This window comes from Astyanax mexicanus, chromosome 16 (assembly GCF_023375975.1).
Source record: "Astyanax mexicanus isolate ESR-SI-001 chromosome 16, AstMex3_surface, whole genome shotgun sequence".
NCBI classification, from domain to species: Eukaryota; Metazoa; Chordata; class Actinopteri; order Characiformes; family Acestrorhamphidae; genus Astyanax; species Astyanax mexicanus.
In genome coordinates, this window is record NC_064423.1 from 2,921,239 (window position 1) to 2,939,357 (window position 18,119).

Below are 18,119 nucleotides of genomic sequence, written 5' to 3' on the forward strand. Positions count from 1 at the left end.
ACTTTTGCACTAGAAATGCGCACCCTCTCCGCTTTTAGACTCTTTGCCCCGTTTTTCTGCGCTAGAAATGCGCACTCTCTCCACTTTTAGACTCTTTGCCCCGTTTTTCTGCGCTAGAAATGCACTCTCTCTACGCTTTTAGACTCTTTGCCCCGTTTTTCTGCGCTAGAAATGCACTCTCTCTACGCTTTTAGACTCTTTGCCCCGTTTATCTGCGCTAGAAATGCACTCTCTCTACGCTTTTAGACTCTTTGCCCCGTTTTTCTGCGCTAGAAATGCGCACTCTCTCCGCTTTTAGACTCTTTGCCCCGTTTTTCTGAGCTAGAAATGCGCACCCTCTCTGCTTTTAGACTCTTTGCCCCGTTTTTCTGCGCTAGAAATGCGCACCCTCTCCGCTTTTAGACTCTTTGGCCCGTTTCTGACACCTAGCGTTCAAACTTTGAATCTCACATTATAAAAACCTGCTTAACAGCGGGCCAACTTCCATTCTATTTCTAAAATACCTCGCGGGCCGCTCCAAGAAAGGAAACGGGCCGCAAATGGCCCGCGGGCCGTAGTTTGGACACCCCTGATTTAAAGGGTATTTACATAGGGGCTTCATAACAAATTCAATTTATATTACAGTTTCCTTCAAAAGTATTGAAATAGTGAGGCCAATCCCTTTATTTCCCTTTATGTTTGACATTAAAAGACAAAAAATGAATATGGTATTTACATCTGGATCTAAAACACAGTTCAGAAGATATAACCATTGATTTGAACCTACCATTTTTCTTGTGAGTAAAAGTATTGGAACAGATCAATGTAAAGTACATTTGCGTTAATAAGACTTCATATTTAGATCATGAAGTCTTCTGTGAACAGAAGATTGTGATATCTTCACTCCTGTCCTCTAGAGGTTGTTGCTGATGTTACTTACAGTTGTTTTAGGGAAAAATGTTTTACTTTACAGAACTCACAATGTTTCTGTCATCAACTGCTCTGTAGTTGCTCTGTTATTTAGTACACCAGTGACGACTTTCTTCTTTAGGACATTCAAAACTGTTGTTCTGGTTATGGACAATATTTGTGCTCTAATGGTTCTAATCGATTTTTCTATCTTCTCTCAGCTTCACAACTGCTTGTTTTTCATCCATAGACTCTCACAGCTCTCTGCTTTTCATGTTGATTAATCCTCTATTTATAAAAGCTCAGTCTAAAGACATAAAACCTACATCTGAAACTGAGTGTAGATATTCAGTACTGTTAATTGTTGTTAATTGTTAATTGTAATGAGTTACATGTTCACATACAATACTTAGGTTTGTAGGATTTTATGGTACTTTTGTGATAATGATACGCCTGCAATATGACAAAACATAGAAAAAATATTTCAAGAATACACTACTGCAATAAAATAACAATTTAATTATAATATTGCATTAGTTATTATTTGGCACACCCTTTGCTGAGATTTAAAAAAATAGAAGAATTTTGATCAGATTCATCAGATATTTCAGGGTACAATACTGTTTATATGTTACATCTATATACGCTGTCACCACAGCTTGATTTTACAACTAATTTTATGTCAGGTGTAGGGAAATAGAATAATCTATTCATAAATATCCAAATACTGCTTTATAAATACATTATTCAATGTTTATGAGTCTCAATGTTATATAATGTAAGTCCTTATGTAGGTACCCTTCAATAACAGTGTTAGAATTAGTTATTGACAGATTTTGGATTTTAAATACACTAAATTATAACAAAAATCATAAACAGATGAAACATCATGTTAAAATAAGATGGAAAATATGTTTTGCTTCATACAGGCTCCAGATTGTGAGACTACAAACGCGAGAAGCGAAGGAGGATGAAACAACAATCAAGGAAGGAAGCAAAAGGATGAGGATAAAATAATGCGTTCATGTTGACTCAGCCGTACTGAATGTTTTGAATAAAGAGTTGCGCAAATTGCTCATTTGCCATAGTTACACTCGCTAGGGAAACAAAATCGCTTATCCTTCAAAAATGATTTCCTTGATGGAATGCTGACTCTTTCACACTTGAAGTCATTCATTAAGCGTAGAGAAGAATATGCTAAGTGCCGCTCTGTTCAGAGCGGCATTCTCCCGGTTAATTCAGTACGTGGCTCCACACCGCATCCAACTGCTGATTTGCAAACTGCACGGCACTAACAAATGAAGTGCCACGGACGTCATTTCGCCGAACTGTTCGGAAGCAAAGCCATAGCACAAATTCCATTTCCTTCAACAGAAAAAAAAGGCGCTCTGAAGTTCACGCTGCAAAACCATATGCTGCATTTCAAAGCCGCCGTAAGAAGTCTCTGGAAACTTTGCGCGGTATAATGATGAATTACAAGGTGTTCTATTTGCGTGGTTCCAGACTTGGAAAAGCACAGCGGTGTTGAGCTTTGACGGCGCTGTTAGCGGCTCATGCGAGTCGCTTTGACAGACTAGAGGCTTTATTTATGGAAACTTCACACCTTGTTACCAATCAAAGATTTCAGCTCAATGCTAACGATGCATGGCGCCGTGGAGCACTTTTGATTCTGGCACTTTGTTAGCGCCACATTTGCTTCCACTCCATCCTGCATGGACACTGTGGATGGAGCTCTGTATAGTTTCAAAGAGCTCCATAGAGTGTCCACAGAGCTCAGAATAGCTGGCAAAATTTCACCACGTGGACACACTGGAGACACACTGCCAGGTGATTTATTGCTGCCAAGCATGCGCCGAGTATTTTGTATTCAATTAACACGTCAGCACATACAGTCATCCTTAAATATGGACTGCCGGCGAGAGAACTGAAGCGGCGGGCTATCAACCTGTCGGGGTGAATTATTCATAAATGTGGACACGAGGCATTATTTCGCAGTGAATTAGAATTATGTGGCTGCTGCATTTTGTGCAACACAACCCAAGGCCAGCTGCACCAGCTACTGCACACAGAAACTGCCCGAGACTAACGCTGGACATGGCAATGTCAAATGTTAGAACAGCACTGGTGTGGGGGAAGCAACAACGTTATTGTACATCCTGCACAAGACATGTCCTGATGCTCATTGCTGCCATACACTGCAACAACAGTCCACACTGACGGGTAAGGTGAAAGGTAAATGAGGCATGTTGCTATCTTGGCAATAGAAAACACAGGTGTGCCGCTGCCTGAAATAAACCCAGACTGTCAACCAACAGATGTTTTTCTAAGTGCGGACCACGCCTAAAAGTAGTAGAGAAAGAAGAAAAAAGGGGAGGGAATTCTGGGAATTTGGGCTGGAGTTCTGAACTGCTTTGCTGAAGGAGCGTGCAGTTATATCCCCCCCCATTTTTTATTTAATATAGGAGGTGGTAGAGTAGAAGAAGGGGGTTGTTGGGGAGGAGGTGGGTTGCTTACATCACAAGAGGTAGTTGGTAAGAGCAGGTATTTATAGGGCGGTTGATTGATAGGGGGTGGAGTTAGAGCGTGGAGTGCGGGCGTGGTCCTTCTCCCAAACTTTTGTTATTACATAACATAATTTATTGTCACACACCTGGACACGCAGTTGTAGTTTTGCGTGTTTTTCGAGTCGTGCAAGGTGTATTTTCCTGTCGTTGCAATAGAAAAGGCACGCTGGCACGCCCTAAACCAGGGGTGTCCAAACTTTTTTTGTTGGGGGCCAGAAGGAGAAATATATTTGAAGTCACGGGCCACAGACTCTGTATTAAAACAAATAATGAAATATACCACTTTAAATAATACATTTTTCCTGATTATTTCATTTACACACCATTTTACTTGACTTACTATCTTTATCTTTGACAGTGTTGTGTAAAGATTTTTCAAATTGATGTTTAATTTCATGATATCTCTTAATATAAAACTCTTTAATTACGGCAACTTTTAGACTCTTTGGCCCGTTTTTCTGCGCTAGAAATGCGCACCCTCTCCGCTTTTAGACTCTTTGGCCTGTTTCTCTGCGCTAGAAATGCACACTCTCTCTGCTTTTAGACTCTTTTGCCCTGTTTCTCTGCGCTAGAAATGCGCACTCTCTCCGCTTTTAGACTCTTTGGCCCGTTTTACTGCGCTAGAAATGCGCACTCTCTCCGCTTTTAGACTCTTTGGCCCGTTTTACTGCGCTAGAAATGCACACTCTCTCTGCTTTTAGACTCTTTTGCCCTGTTTCTCTGCGCTTGAAATGCGCACCCTCTCCGACTCTCTGGCCCGTTTCTGACACCTAGCGTTCAAACTTTGAATTTCACATTATAAAAACCTGCTTAACATATCATTGATAAGTGGTATCAAATATAAATATTTTACTGAAACCTAGGTGCTCTAAACTCCCTCGCCCTCCGAATGTGACTTGCTAAAGTTGCTGCTTCATTACTCCACATGGTGGTGCTAATCAAATAAAGCCTTAATTCCTGGTTCTTGTGTATTTAGGAATATTTTTCCTCTTCAGTAACACAGAACACAGCTGTGAAGTATTGTAGAGTATTGTTTTGTGACATAATTATTAAGTGGCGAGCGACAAGCGATGTTGAGATTTTCTTAAATTATGCAAATTAGTTATGACAGACTGAAGACACTATGGATGGATGGATAGATAAATAGATAAATACTTTACTGATCCTGAAGAAAAAAGGATGAAAATAGTACTCAGAGAGCACAGAGGAAATGTATAGCTACACAAATGGCTATAAAAAAAAAAAAAAAAACGTTGGTAGAACAGTGCAGTAAAAGGGTAAATTAGCCAATAAACAATATACATAGCAAAAGCGCATGATGCAGATAACATCAGGCAACCGATAGAAGTGAACTAGTGTAATTAATAAGCCTGATGTCTCTGGGGACAAAGGATCTTCTCAGTCTGTCTATTGAGAAGCTCTGTAATAGAAGAGTGCCACTGAACATACTCTGCTAAAACGATTAATTCAAAACAATTTTTTGGTTGAAATCGATGCAGTATTGCAAACCAAAATTACCAAAATACAATACAAATTCAATATTTTTTTACCTGGTATTGGCATGGACGGTTGGCAGGCTAACTTACTATCAAGCTACCTATCAAACTATTCTACTAATTTTCCCCCAAACTATCACTGTACAAAAACAGGGAACAGAAGGAATAGCAGTCAACTCATTTGCATAAAGTTGAGAAAATTTCAACTAAATTTGCTGCTTGTCGCCAAATTGTGTCCTTTATTCTTGATCTTATCACTCTCTTGTCTGCTAGTATTGATATATTTCATCATTTTCAATTTCGATACATCATCAAAATTTGGTGTCAAATATCAATATTTTATTAAAATATAGCCACTCTAAACTCCCTGAAGGATGAAACCTGAGGTGAAGAAAATTGGTCCACAATTAATTCCAAAATTCCTGTTATTTGATTATTTAGGTGTGTTTTAAATTCTTTAGTAACACAGATGCCCTGGGGCTCTGGGTGGTCCAGCGGGCTAAGCGTGGTCACTATGATCAGGAGTTTCGAATCCTGTTCATGTAGCTTGCCATCGGCTACCAGAGTCATGAGAGAGCACAACTGGCCTTGCTCTCTTTGGGTGGGTACAGTAGATGCCGCTCTTTCTTTCCCCTCATCACTCCTAGGGTGATGTGGATCAGCACAAGGCTGTGTCTGTGAGCTGATGTATCAGAACCGAGACGCTGCGCTTTCCTCCGAGCGTTAGCGCTGTGATGCTACTCGGCAAAGTCTGACTTCAGATGTGTCGGAGGAGGCGTGTGCCCTGAAATATCGTAAAGTATTGTATTGTGATATATTGAGTACTGAAGAATCACAGTATCGTGATACCATTGTTACTGTGGACAACGCAGGGTCTGCTGTTCCAGTATCGTTATCTTCTATGACAGGTGTTTCTAACAGTCAGTCTCCCAAATTTGATTTTAAAAAATCAGGCATGTAGGTGTGTGTGTGTGTTTTTGTTACAACTGTGCTGATCAAAGACAGGGTTGCGCATATTCGATCAAACGTTCACTAACTCAACAGACGTTTAGTCTGCTTCCAACAATGCCAGACATTACAAGCTCTCAGTTTAATCTTTAATCTTTTACGCTGCGCTTTAAACACATTTCAGAGGGCATTTCAGTCAGGCAGCAGGAACCTGGGTTTGACCTTGTTCTGTTTTTTTCTTTTTTTTTGTTAGCTTACAAATTGATTAAACAGGTGTTGAAGCTCGTAGGAGGTAGGAAGTACTGATAGTTCTGTTAATCCCACTAATTACCCTCATTTTCAGCCTCTCTGCCTCTCTAAGCTCTTCTTAAATGATATTTTGCTGTCAGGCTGCACATCAGGTAATTTGGCAGGGCCTTGGAGAAGCGGTCCGTCCACTGGTCCAGTGATTGCTGTGATAGCTGCGGTGACGTCCACGGAAACACCCCCCCCCCCCAGCCCCGCCCTCCAGCCCCATACTCTTCTGACAGGGTAGCCCTTTCCCTCTGTATCATTCATCTTCATTAGCTAACTATTCCCTCCATGGCATGTCAAAAATACTTAATGCTCCTCCTCCACGGGCCTCGTCGGAGCCCAGTTAGTGCCGTTGCTGGTAAATTTCAGCCGTGCCTCCTGTGCTCCTGTTATAATGCTCCCCTTGGACCTCTTAATGAAATAACAGTACAGTCGCCATCTGCTTCCCCTGTCAGACGTCAAGCTGCCTCTGCGTGACCTGCTACGCCCTCAGATGTTGGTGGAACTTTTCCCCATAACGCAAGATCCATTATGAGTTTTGCGGTTGTGCAGGACGGGGAGAGAGCAGACAAAACACAAACACAAATATGTTTTCCTTCAATTAGCTGACGAGCCTTGTTTACCGCAGAGTCGAGACTGTAAACAAAGACGTTAAGCGAATAAACGCAAACACTGAAAAATTACACTGATGCCAATGTCAAAGGATTAAATCCTAATTAAGAACTTAACATCTAAACAAATGATCCAAAGATAGATCCATAGACGTGGATAGATCCCTGTTTTGTTAAATAAAACATGGCTCCACCCACTCACACCTGATTGTTATCCTACGCCGTTTATTAGGAGTGTGACGAGATCTCGTGGCACGAGATTAAAACGTGACGATATTTCTCGTCAAGCTTAAACCCGTCTCGTTGAAATAAACAGTTTAATGTGGACTTTTTAAGAGGGATCTGGCAACCCAGTAGTGATAGGGATAGAGTATGGTGGAGAGCAGCTCTCAGCAGAAGAGGAAAATTCAGGTATTTGTATAGAAGATGCTTCTGCTACTTTTAAGTTGTATGTCTGGCTGCATTTTGGCTCCAGTGGAAACAATAAACGGTAACAGAGTGACCAACAAGATACAAACCATATATAAATACTGTAAGTAAATCCTACACGTGACTGTTTCATAGACAGCTGTACTAATCCCTTAGCTCTGTACTGTATTTAAAAACATGTTCTGTCTCTGTTTCACTTCAAGCATAGTCTTAATATGACTGGTTATGGTTCTGCATAGTTAAATTACAAGAGATTTAGGAGAAAAAAACACAAACAATAGGCTTAATATGACTGGTTGTGGTTTGCACTTATTGTTTGCACTGTATAAGACCTAGATTTTTATTTATTTTTTTCTGATTCTTATTTCTATTTCTTTATTTCTAGAACCAATGTGTGAGAGAAACCAGTCTGTTAAGTTTGTGTTATATTATTTTGTGTTATATGATATGATTTTGGATTCATTTTTCACCAAGATCTTGCAGCAGCATTGATGATGGTAGAGTCTGACCGCTGCACAAAGCAGCTCTTCTCCATCCAGCACATCCCAAAGATTCTCAATGAGGTTAAGCTCTGGACTCTGCGCTGAACTCTCTCTCAATCCATGTGTGAAAATGATGATCTCATGCTCAGTGAACCCTGAACTCTTTTACAATTCCATGATTTTTTCCAGAAAAAGTAAATCCATTGATCCAGGAATAACCTGGTCTATATTCAGTATATTCAGGTGGTCAGCTGACCTCATTCTTTCAGCACATACTGTTGCTGTACCTAAACCTGCAGACCAACTGCAGCATCAACCCCAGATCATTTACCTACTTAAATACATGTGGAGACTTTTTTGGCCAGGCAGTGTATGTTCTTTGTGACAAAAAAAAAAAAAAAACAGCTAAATCCACACACTCTGGATGTTTTTTTTTTGTTGTTGCTTGGCTGATAAATGACAAGGTGATCTGGGGTTCTAATCAAATGGACTGGGATGTGGATCGTGCCAGGTGTGGAGGCTAAACGGGTCGGGGTCCGTATCCGGGTCAAGGATGACTCGGCTTTAAGGAAGATCGTAATGTACATTTATATTAAACCTGTTTATTAAAACTTGTGCATCAGAACATTTGAGAAATATCTTTTTGAATACTTGAACATTTTGCATTTTGCAGAAGTTTTAAAGCTCACCTTCCGCGAAAATCCGATTTTTCTTGTTTTTTGTGGAATACAGTAGGTCTCTCCGAGTTGAATGTGTACACCTGCACATTAAACTGTTTTGCAGCCCCCATTGTCTGCAGGAGCTAAGCAAAGAAATCCCCCCTCCCCCCCTCCGAAAAACGGGTGAATTTTGAATTATCTTTCTGCCTACGTAGGCAGAAACTCACAGACCAGCCCACCTTGGCTCGAGAAACTCCCAGAGGCGGAGCTGAAGCGACGCAACATCACCGCTCATCAGTTAGGAGGTGGGAGGCAGTGAGAGGCAGAGCGGTGGAGGGGCGTCGCAGTGCTCCTAGCCAATCAGAGGAGAGATATTTGCATGCTGTTTGCATGTATGAATATTCATGAGCAAAGCTGGAATCCGGTCATTTTGGACACACCCCTAAAACAGTCCATTAAAAAAGAGCTATACAGAGACACCTGAGCACTTTTTTTTTACAAAAACGGCTCACATGTCATTCATTCATACTAGAGACCACAACTAGACATTTTAAAATGAAAGAAAAAACGACGGAAGGTGACCTTTAATAAGAAAATTAAACAGAATGTGAAAGTGTTTTTTTGCAAATGCAGATTGATTCCTTCATTTATTGTAATTGTAAATAAACAAAGTAAACCATATAGTATTCAAAGCCTTAAAACCTAAATGGTTCTATTCTACGTAATATAATATAATTTCATATAATATAATACATACTGCCTAGAGTAGAATGAGTCACAAACCTATATAAAAGGCCAGTCATGTAAAAACAAAAGTCATGCATTTTTTTATTTTTTTTTTATTTCTGTTTTTTTATATATATTTTCTTCTTTTTTTTGTTGTTAAATGATGAAATAAATCTTAAATCTAAATCTATCTTCAGTCTTGCCCCCTTCTTGACTTGGACTCAACATATCCTGGTTTTAGATTTGGCTCTAATGTTCTTGACTATACAATAGTATTATTCATATACCTTATTAGCATTAGTGCGTAGAATGCAATTGGGACACAGCCACCAAATTTGTCACTCATAGACATATAAAACTGGGTTGTTTTCCTAAATATAAAATAAGTAAGTATACTAGTTTTTCTTATCTGTTTGATTTGGTTCTCCTTATCTACTTTTAAGACTTCAGATGAAGTTTTAATTTAAATTCATTCGGAAATTCCACTGACGACAAAAATCAGGGGATTAAGGACTTCAAGTCTATCAAATAATCCATAGATACCGTAGCATTTACTCACCAGATAATATCAGGTTCTCAAAACGTACACTTCAAAGCCTTGTTCAGAAAGCGTAGCTGCTACTGATCCTGACTACAGACTCGGTTGACGGTGAAGTTTAGACACAAATCAAGCCTCTTCAAAGGACAGAAGCAGATAATCTGGATCAGTGCTCAATGAAAGCGCCCTGTGACAATTAGGAGGCTGCTATCAAATTCTGAAGTCGATTTTTACGGAAATGCATAAAAATGCCAGAGCGTCTGTAATTGACAGCAAACATTTGCCTCGGTGGAGGCTTGCAGCAGTTCTGCCACAATGAGGACATGTGGTTTTATGGACAGGAAGCAACACTCAACCATACAGCAGAAGCCCTAAAGATCTGTCAGTGTTCATCTTCTATGTTCTGATCTCAAGGACGTACATTTGGTTTGAATACTGGTGGTATAGAGGCATTTCTATGAAAGCTTATATACAGTGATGTTTAAACGTTTCTGAATCCTTGTGGAATTTCGACATTCTGTACAGTCTTAATCCTTAACTTATTGATAAAATGATCAAATTTTACATAGCTGTGAGCAGCAGGAGTAGGCGAATTCTTGCTTTCAGTATCTGGTTCGCCCTTTGTGCAGAAATAACTGCACCTAAATGTTTCCAGTAACTGTTCATCAGTCCTGCACATCAGCTTGGAGGAACTAATCCATTTCTTCATACAGAAAAGCTTCAAATCTTTCAACGCTTGTGCTTAGGGTCATTGTCTTGCTACATGACCCACATTCTCATGAGATTCAGCTCAAATGTCCTGACAGATGTCCTGATATTTTCCATGGAAATTTGCTGGTATGATTTTTAGAATTTAGAATTCACTGTTTCATCAATCATGGGTAGTCATAATGGCCCAAAACATGCCGAAACCATGATACTACCACCACCATGTTTTACAGATGAAATAACCGCCTCTGACAGCCTGTCCAAAGCTGTGCACCTCAGTTCCACACAGTCCAGATACAGGACACTAGCTTGCAAAAAAAACGCTTTGCAAAAAGTTTTGTACTCGCAGCTATTTCAGCTCTTAACAAGTTACCTCACTAAGCTGATGTGTAAACCTTTTGTGTATCTATCTATCTATCTATCTATCTATCTATCTATCTATCTATCTATCTATCTATCTATCTATCTAGATTTTGCGCAGATATTTACAGTTACAGCTGAATTCATGCTTTTAATCCAAGAAAAATGCTGCTTTTTTTCTTGCAACCCTGCAATGCACGCCATTTTTGTTGTGTTTGCCTGATGGTGAGATCATGCCCATTAAAACTAGCCAATGTGAGAGAGGCCTTCAGTTGCTTAGAAGTTACCCTAGGATTCAATGGTCTTACATTTTCTTTATTTGTAGACAATTTATCTGAAAGTAGATTATTGGAGTTCAAACTCTTTTCAGATGGTTTTGGAACCTTTTGCAGCCTGATGAGCATCAATAACTCTTCTGCTGAGCTCTTCAAAATCTCTACACTTTCAGTCTCCGAGCTGCCACTATGATTCCAGTCATGCAGCTTGTCATCAGCTATCAGAGCTCTGATAGCTCTGGGAGAGCACAATTGGTCTTGCTCTCTCTCTGGTTGTGTACAGTAGATGGTGCTCTCTCTTTCCCCTCATCACTACTAGGGTGATGTGGATCAGCACAAGGCTGCGTCTGTGAGATGATGTATCAGAACCGAGTCGCTGCGCTTTCCTCCGAGCGCTAGCGCTGCTGCGATGCTACTCGGCAATGCTACTGCTTCAGCAGCAGTTCAAAAAGAGGCAGAGTCTGACTTCACATGCACACGCTCCTGGTGTGTTGGGGTGCATCACTAGTGATAGAAGGAGTCCTAATGAGTGGGTTTTGTAATTGGCCGTGTAAATTGGGCAGAAAATGGAAAAAGAAAACTCTATACTTTCAAAACTGTGAACATTAGACTTATACATACATTTCTGTTCTTTAAATAAAACAGGCTCCAACCACTCACACTTGATTTTCATCCCAGTGATTAAAAGCACTTGATTTTATTTAGAATTTCTTATTCTAATTTCACCTTAAAAATATCTGCTAGTCCTAATGGTTCACGTATTTTTGTCACAGATATGTAATACTGGATACATTTCTCAACAAACAAATCAGCACATCTAATAGTCTTGCCTGACTTGGTTCTTCTTATCTGTTTTAAGTACCTATTTTGAAAGTTTTACAACACAAAAATATTAAAGCTCTGTTAAATAAAAGTACAAAAAGTACAATATTTACGTAACATATTGCTCGCAACAGTGTTAAAATAACTCTAGCATAAGATTTAATATTTAAAGTTAACTCAATACTGTATGGAGTCATATGCTAACCTCAAGACAGTGTTAATTTACATTTACTTTTGTATATTTTCTGAATCATTTGTTAACTACAGGGGATTACAAAACATACTTATTTATCCTGGGCAAGCCTTATTTAGAACAGGAGAGATCATGAAAGACTGCCAAACAAATCTTCTACACGTGCAAACACATATACCACAAACGCACAAATATATACACACATATACTGTACCCAAACAACATAAACTTTAGTAGTAAATTAGTTATAGTAGCTGCAGAGCATGCTTGGAGTGAAGCAAAATCAAAAGCTGTTGCCTCTGCGACAGAATACAGTGTGGGGAGTTAGATTTGGACTGGATTGATTTTTGTTAGGAAGTTTTACACTGTGATTTTTAACATTCTGGATTTTACTGTGTATATACACTATATAGTAGGAGTGTCACGATTCTCTAAATCCTTGATTCGATTTTATTTCCGATTTTAGGGTCACGATTCGATTCTTGATTTTCTTTTTTTTTTTACAGCAGAGAGGCCTATGCCAGTTTTAGATTAGTCTATGGTCAGTCAATGGTTTGATTCATCAAATTTACAATATCTTATTTTAAAAGGTGGGCTTGATATAAGTGATGCAAAGTGATACAAGTGATCTGTAATACACCACATTAGGCACTAATGGTCAAATTTAAATAATTTAATTAAGATATATATGTAATGCCATCTAGTGTTTTTTTTTTTGGTAGCAGCAGTGTGCACTATTAAACCAGCAATGTGCAACATAACAAAATAAATAATAAAACAATACAGGAACAGCCGTGTACAAAATAATAGAACAATTAGAACCTTAACAAACTGAACTCTATCCTACTATAACAGTTAAACATGAAAAATAAGACTTTAAGACTTTTTCAGTCCCTGAGAATGAGAAGTTTTTTTCTTTAATAAAGATATATTATTAACTTTATCTGAGAGAAAGATGCTCCTTAAGGTACCAAAACTATTAACATATTTGAGGCTAGACAAAACAACTGTTATTTTTATATTTGTAAGTTTTTCTTTAAGAAGATGAGAATGTCCACATTCTCTGGAGAAAGAGCTGCTCTTTCAGCAGTCACAATGTCCGCGGCGTCGGCTACAGTGCTTGCGTAGCTTTAGGGAGGGATCGTCGATCATCTTTTTGACTTCGAGGCTCGAGACCATGATATAATTTCGATCGACTGCGATAAAATATATCGAAATCGTGACACCCCTATTATATAGTCTCCGTTGGAGAACTACAGAAAAATAAACCTGCTTGTTTTTTGAAAGGTAGGTTTGAGGTTTACTGCTGTTTACTTTTTGCCAGGTTCTCAGCACACAGCACCTGGTTGACATCTCATCATGGTTGGTAGCCCACCACCTGAACCTAAAAATCACAGCCAGACTGAGCTGCTGCACTCCCTTGCAACTATAGGTCCTCACCGCGATCTTGTCATCCCCATGCAGAACTCCCTGGTCATTGTGTCCACAGAAGCATGAAACCTTAGTGTAGTTGTTATCGCCCTCAGCTCATGCTGTCATCGATCACGCAGGTGTCGCCCCTTTTCTCCAGGGAGCTCATCCAGGTGCATCTGCAGTGTCTTGTCACCGCAGGACTACTGCGAATGTCTACTGGCTGGTCTTTCCATAAGGCTAACACCACTCAGTCACAATGCAGCAACATGACCGATCTTCACCCAGGTCATTTTACTGCAGCACACCATGCAGTTAAAAATCCATTCCTGATCAGATTATTGCAGTTATCAGTTTATTCAAGACTTATTAAGGTCTAAAAATCTGATAACGAGAGCTGGATTTTAGCTCAGAAATCAAATTTTGTGTTTCTCAATGCATAAAAACTCTTTCACTCTGTGCATACATTAAACAGACTGGGTTAGCGTAAAAAAAGTGAGCAGCGTTTAACACATGGGGCCCTATTTTAGCAATCTGTAAGGCACCAGTCAATTGCAGATAACACAGCTCGATTTAGGGGTGTGTCAGTGTGACTTTGGTATCGTAAGGGAGCAAAAAATGTATCTAGTGTGCCTAGAAATGTGCAAAGGTCATGTACCAATTCTCCTAATTAAGCATGGGTGTGTTTTGGGTGTAGCATAAAATAAATCAGTGTGCCAGTTGTCATTCCCTTTAAGAGGCAGGTGAGCTCTGACTTTGGCGCTTTTGTGCGTGTCAGCAGAGGATACTGACCTGCTCATTCGCACTGTGAAAACACACCAGTAGCTCATTTAAAGCAGCACTAGGTAGGATTTCCTTCATTTTTTATTGTTTTAAAGAAGTAAAATTACAGCTTGAAACTCACTGCAGCGCTGCATTGAGGTGTAATAGGAGGAATAGCGGTGCTCTCGTGTCTGTGCCGGAGCTCCTCTGAGCTCAAACCAGACTCTGTAAGTTTTCCGAGGCGGCCGCGACCAAATCTCGCGAGAACTGCGACCTGCTTTCCGACCTTTAGTTCTAACAGTTCTACAAGAACTACTGGTTCATTCTCTACAAACTAACATATAGACACTCTGGCAGAAGCTGGAAAGAGACCGAATATGTCTGTGAAAGCCAGAAAACGTGAAAGAGAAACTACAATCTGCCTGAAACATTTATTACACTCTACAACTGTAGGGGGAGCCCACGAGCACAAAATCTCAATCCTACCTAGTGAAGCTTTAAGGAAACAGTAATGCTATTTTATACTTTATTATATGAAAGTCAGGTTTGCACTCTGCAGCACGTCTGCATGTGTGTGTAAGGAGTGGGGGTGTTCGTGCCCTGAGGATGCACTGTGCGCACAACACTCCTGCATGGCCATGATATGATTGGGCGGCTGGCTGTTGACTGTTGTCAGGGTTTTAATCAGTCAGTGGAGCTCCTGTATTTCCCGCCGCCAAAATAGAAACTCATCAGAAGAGTACCTGAACCCACCTCACTTCCAGACCACCACCCCCATCAGCGTAGATTTATTCCTAAACTCTGACGCTAATTGAATGGTGCAAGGCATGAATATAGACTGTTGACAGGGAGTAAGATAGCAATGAGCATTGCAACGCACCTTGCGCAGGTTGTACGATAGGGCCCATGATGTTCAAACTAATACTGCACAACGCTGAAAAAAACTAAGGTTGCAATACATTTTGTTTTTGTGATACAAATAAAGAGACCACTTAAAAATTAGAGTTTCTTTGATTTAAACAAATTGAAAACTTCTTGAATATAATTAAATGGAAGATGGATGATCACAAGCCATCAAACCACCAAACTGAACTGCTTGAATTTCTGCACCAGGAGTAAAGAAGCATAAAGTTATCCAAAAGCAGCGTGTAAGGGTGAATCCCATTTCTCCCCTTGGCCCTACCCCTTACCCCTACCCCTTCTTTTCGAGTGTAATCCTTCCCCTTGGAATGGAGTTACAAGGGGAAGGGGTAAAATCCTACCCCTAGGAATTGGGACAACCCTTCAAGCACCCGGTGAAAGGTGAATCTTATTGAAAATAGCCTCCATAATATACTAGAAATTGTATATCACACTGGTTCCCAACACTGGTCCTGGAGCAGGTAATGTGTTACAAAAACAATAAAATGTGCAGGAATGTGGGTCCTCAGTGACAGAGGAATCACTGGTATATCACAATGACGTTTGTCAATGAACAATAAATACATAAATAAATAGCACTGATTTATGACCAGGCTACTAGCGGTGGTGTGTAGGTGACCCTGCTGGGCTGATGTGATGATAGCAGTGGAGCGCTAAAGTTCAGTAGCCTAGCTGCTTGTTAACTAGTTAACTTTAGGGCATTGTATGTGTACAGAAAGGGGGCAGGAGGTGCAGAAATTAATTAATATTGTCCATTCCTTAATTCATCTGTGATGGGGAGCTGAAATTAGCTCTGATTATTTTTTTATTTGATTTATTTTTTCCGTTCCGCCTTAAATGCGGTAGCGCCTGCCGTCTGTTGCACCATTTAAGGTGGAACGGGAAAGTTAGCTAGCTAGCTAGCTACCGAAACGAACTACTAGCGAACTTTTTATGCTTGTTACGAAGAATTCAGCCATAAAACATCAAAACTACACAATAAACTAAGGTAATACAGTGCTAATCATAATTTTTAACATGGAAAATACTTTCTTTGGTCGCTTGTTCCGCCATCTTGCCAGTCATTCTCATACCCCTCGGTACGAAGTGTGGGTCTGGAAAATCTCCGTTTGAAGGGCTAACTAGCCCTACCCCTTACCCCTACCACTTCATCCTAACAGGAATCGGGACACCCCTACCCCTTGACGTGCACGCGCAAAACAGAGGGGTAGGGGTAAGGGGTAGGGCCAAGGGGAGAAATGGGATTCACCCTAAGACTGGTGGAGGAGAAGATGATGCCAAGATGCATGAAAACTGTGATTAAAAACCAGTTTAACTGATTAAAAACAACATTAAAACATATTCTGGTTTGTTTAACACTTTTAGTTACTAAATAATTCCATATGTTTTTCTTCATTGTTTGGATGACTTTAGTATTAACATAACAGAACATTTTAAAATAAAATAAAGAAAAAAAAGCCTGTTTTTTTAAGGTGTGTCCAAATTTTGACAGATATTTGTGCATCTTTAAAATTTCACAAATAAAATCTGCTTCTAGTAGATAAAAAAATAACAGTTATAAAAATTGCCAAAAAAATCTTCTTTTTGAATTGACCATCAAAAATATATAATTCCGATATCGCTGTCCATCCCTAGTTTATGAACTGCCATCCCTTGAATTTTGGCTTCATTTATTATTGTGGTTTAATGCTGTATACTTGTTCTATTAAAAAAACAAAAAAAATGAGGAACCTAACACTAAAAATAAGGATTTTTGCTGCTGCTGCTGCTGATGATGATGATGATGATGAAATTAAATGTCGTAAATTACAGCACACTGCATATCTGAACAGAATATAGTTTAATTAACATTAATTAACCTATATTAGCTTCAGCAAATGATTATTCAAAAGCTTGCACAGAGCTGATCACATTTACAATAATAAAAACTGCCCATTATTACAAGTTATAGGATATTAAATATAAAAAGACCCAATAAATAAAGCATTACGCTAATTTATCTGTGGTTTACACACATGAACCGGCTATGAGCCGTAAATGAACAATAGAGTAAATTATAAGCCGGATTTATGAGGTGCTTTGCACATAAAAAAACCTCCTAGAGAGAGACTGTAATAATGATCACTGCATGCCATAAAGAAAAACGTGGCTGCTCTCATGTTATCCACCATATGCCGGCCTCCTACTGGCTTTATACTGGTTGCAGCATTATAGCTAATGCTAAAACAATCATCTCTTAAATTCATTGGCGCAGCAGTTCTGTGAGTGGCGGTAGAGTGCTGTATGATTTAGAGCAGTGGTATTTCATTAGAATTCAGTTCGGTCCAGTTAGAGAAAATTTCATCAGGTTCGGACCCTCGCCATTTTTAACTTGTGTTATGATTCAGTATTGTATACTGTATACTGAAGAAGCCTATAGAAGTTCTAGTGTTCTAGTGTTTTATCAACAACTGAAAGACAAAGGAAATTACACATACTAGTACATTTCAACAATATGTATTGTTTTAAATAGGCCTGTCACAATAATTACATTATCAACCTATCATAAAATAAATGGAAACACCCTCAATAATTTAACATATCGAGTCTAATAATTTGAATCTGTATGATCACTTTGTTTCAAAATGCTATATTTATTCTGTTAAATTTTATTTATATTACATTTGCGCCTGCCTGCCATGATAATAATTACATAAATGAAAAATTGTACAATGTATGGAGAAATGTTTGCTGAACTTGAACAAAATATCAGCTTTGTTTAAAAACAGTAGTTTTATTTAATTTAATATTATCACTGTATCAGACTTTATTATGTTGTGGGTAAAACTGATGGGGGGAGTTGCCAATGCTTTTTGTCCCCTGGGGGTTGCCGTAGTTTTGAGGTAGGGTTGTTTTGGGAGTAGAGAGAGAGCGCGAGTTCTGATCAGGTGGAGTAAAGTGGAATATTTTGCACTCTTGTCTCGGTTGTTTCTCTTTAATTCCTCCAAGTAACACCGCTCGGTTACATTAGTGTTAGTATGTTTAATAAAAGTA

The 18,119-nt window shown here is 39.3% G+C and overlaps 1 protein-coding gene across 1 annotated transcript in view; it reads right to left on the bottom strand.

The window, feature by feature from the left end:
- si:ch211-51h4.2 (uncharacterized) overlaps nucleotides 1–18,119 on the bottom strand; it is a 216,312-nt gene that overhangs the window by 173,658 nt on the left and 24,535 nt on the right. The gene's annotated exons all lie outside the window — the stretch shown is intronic.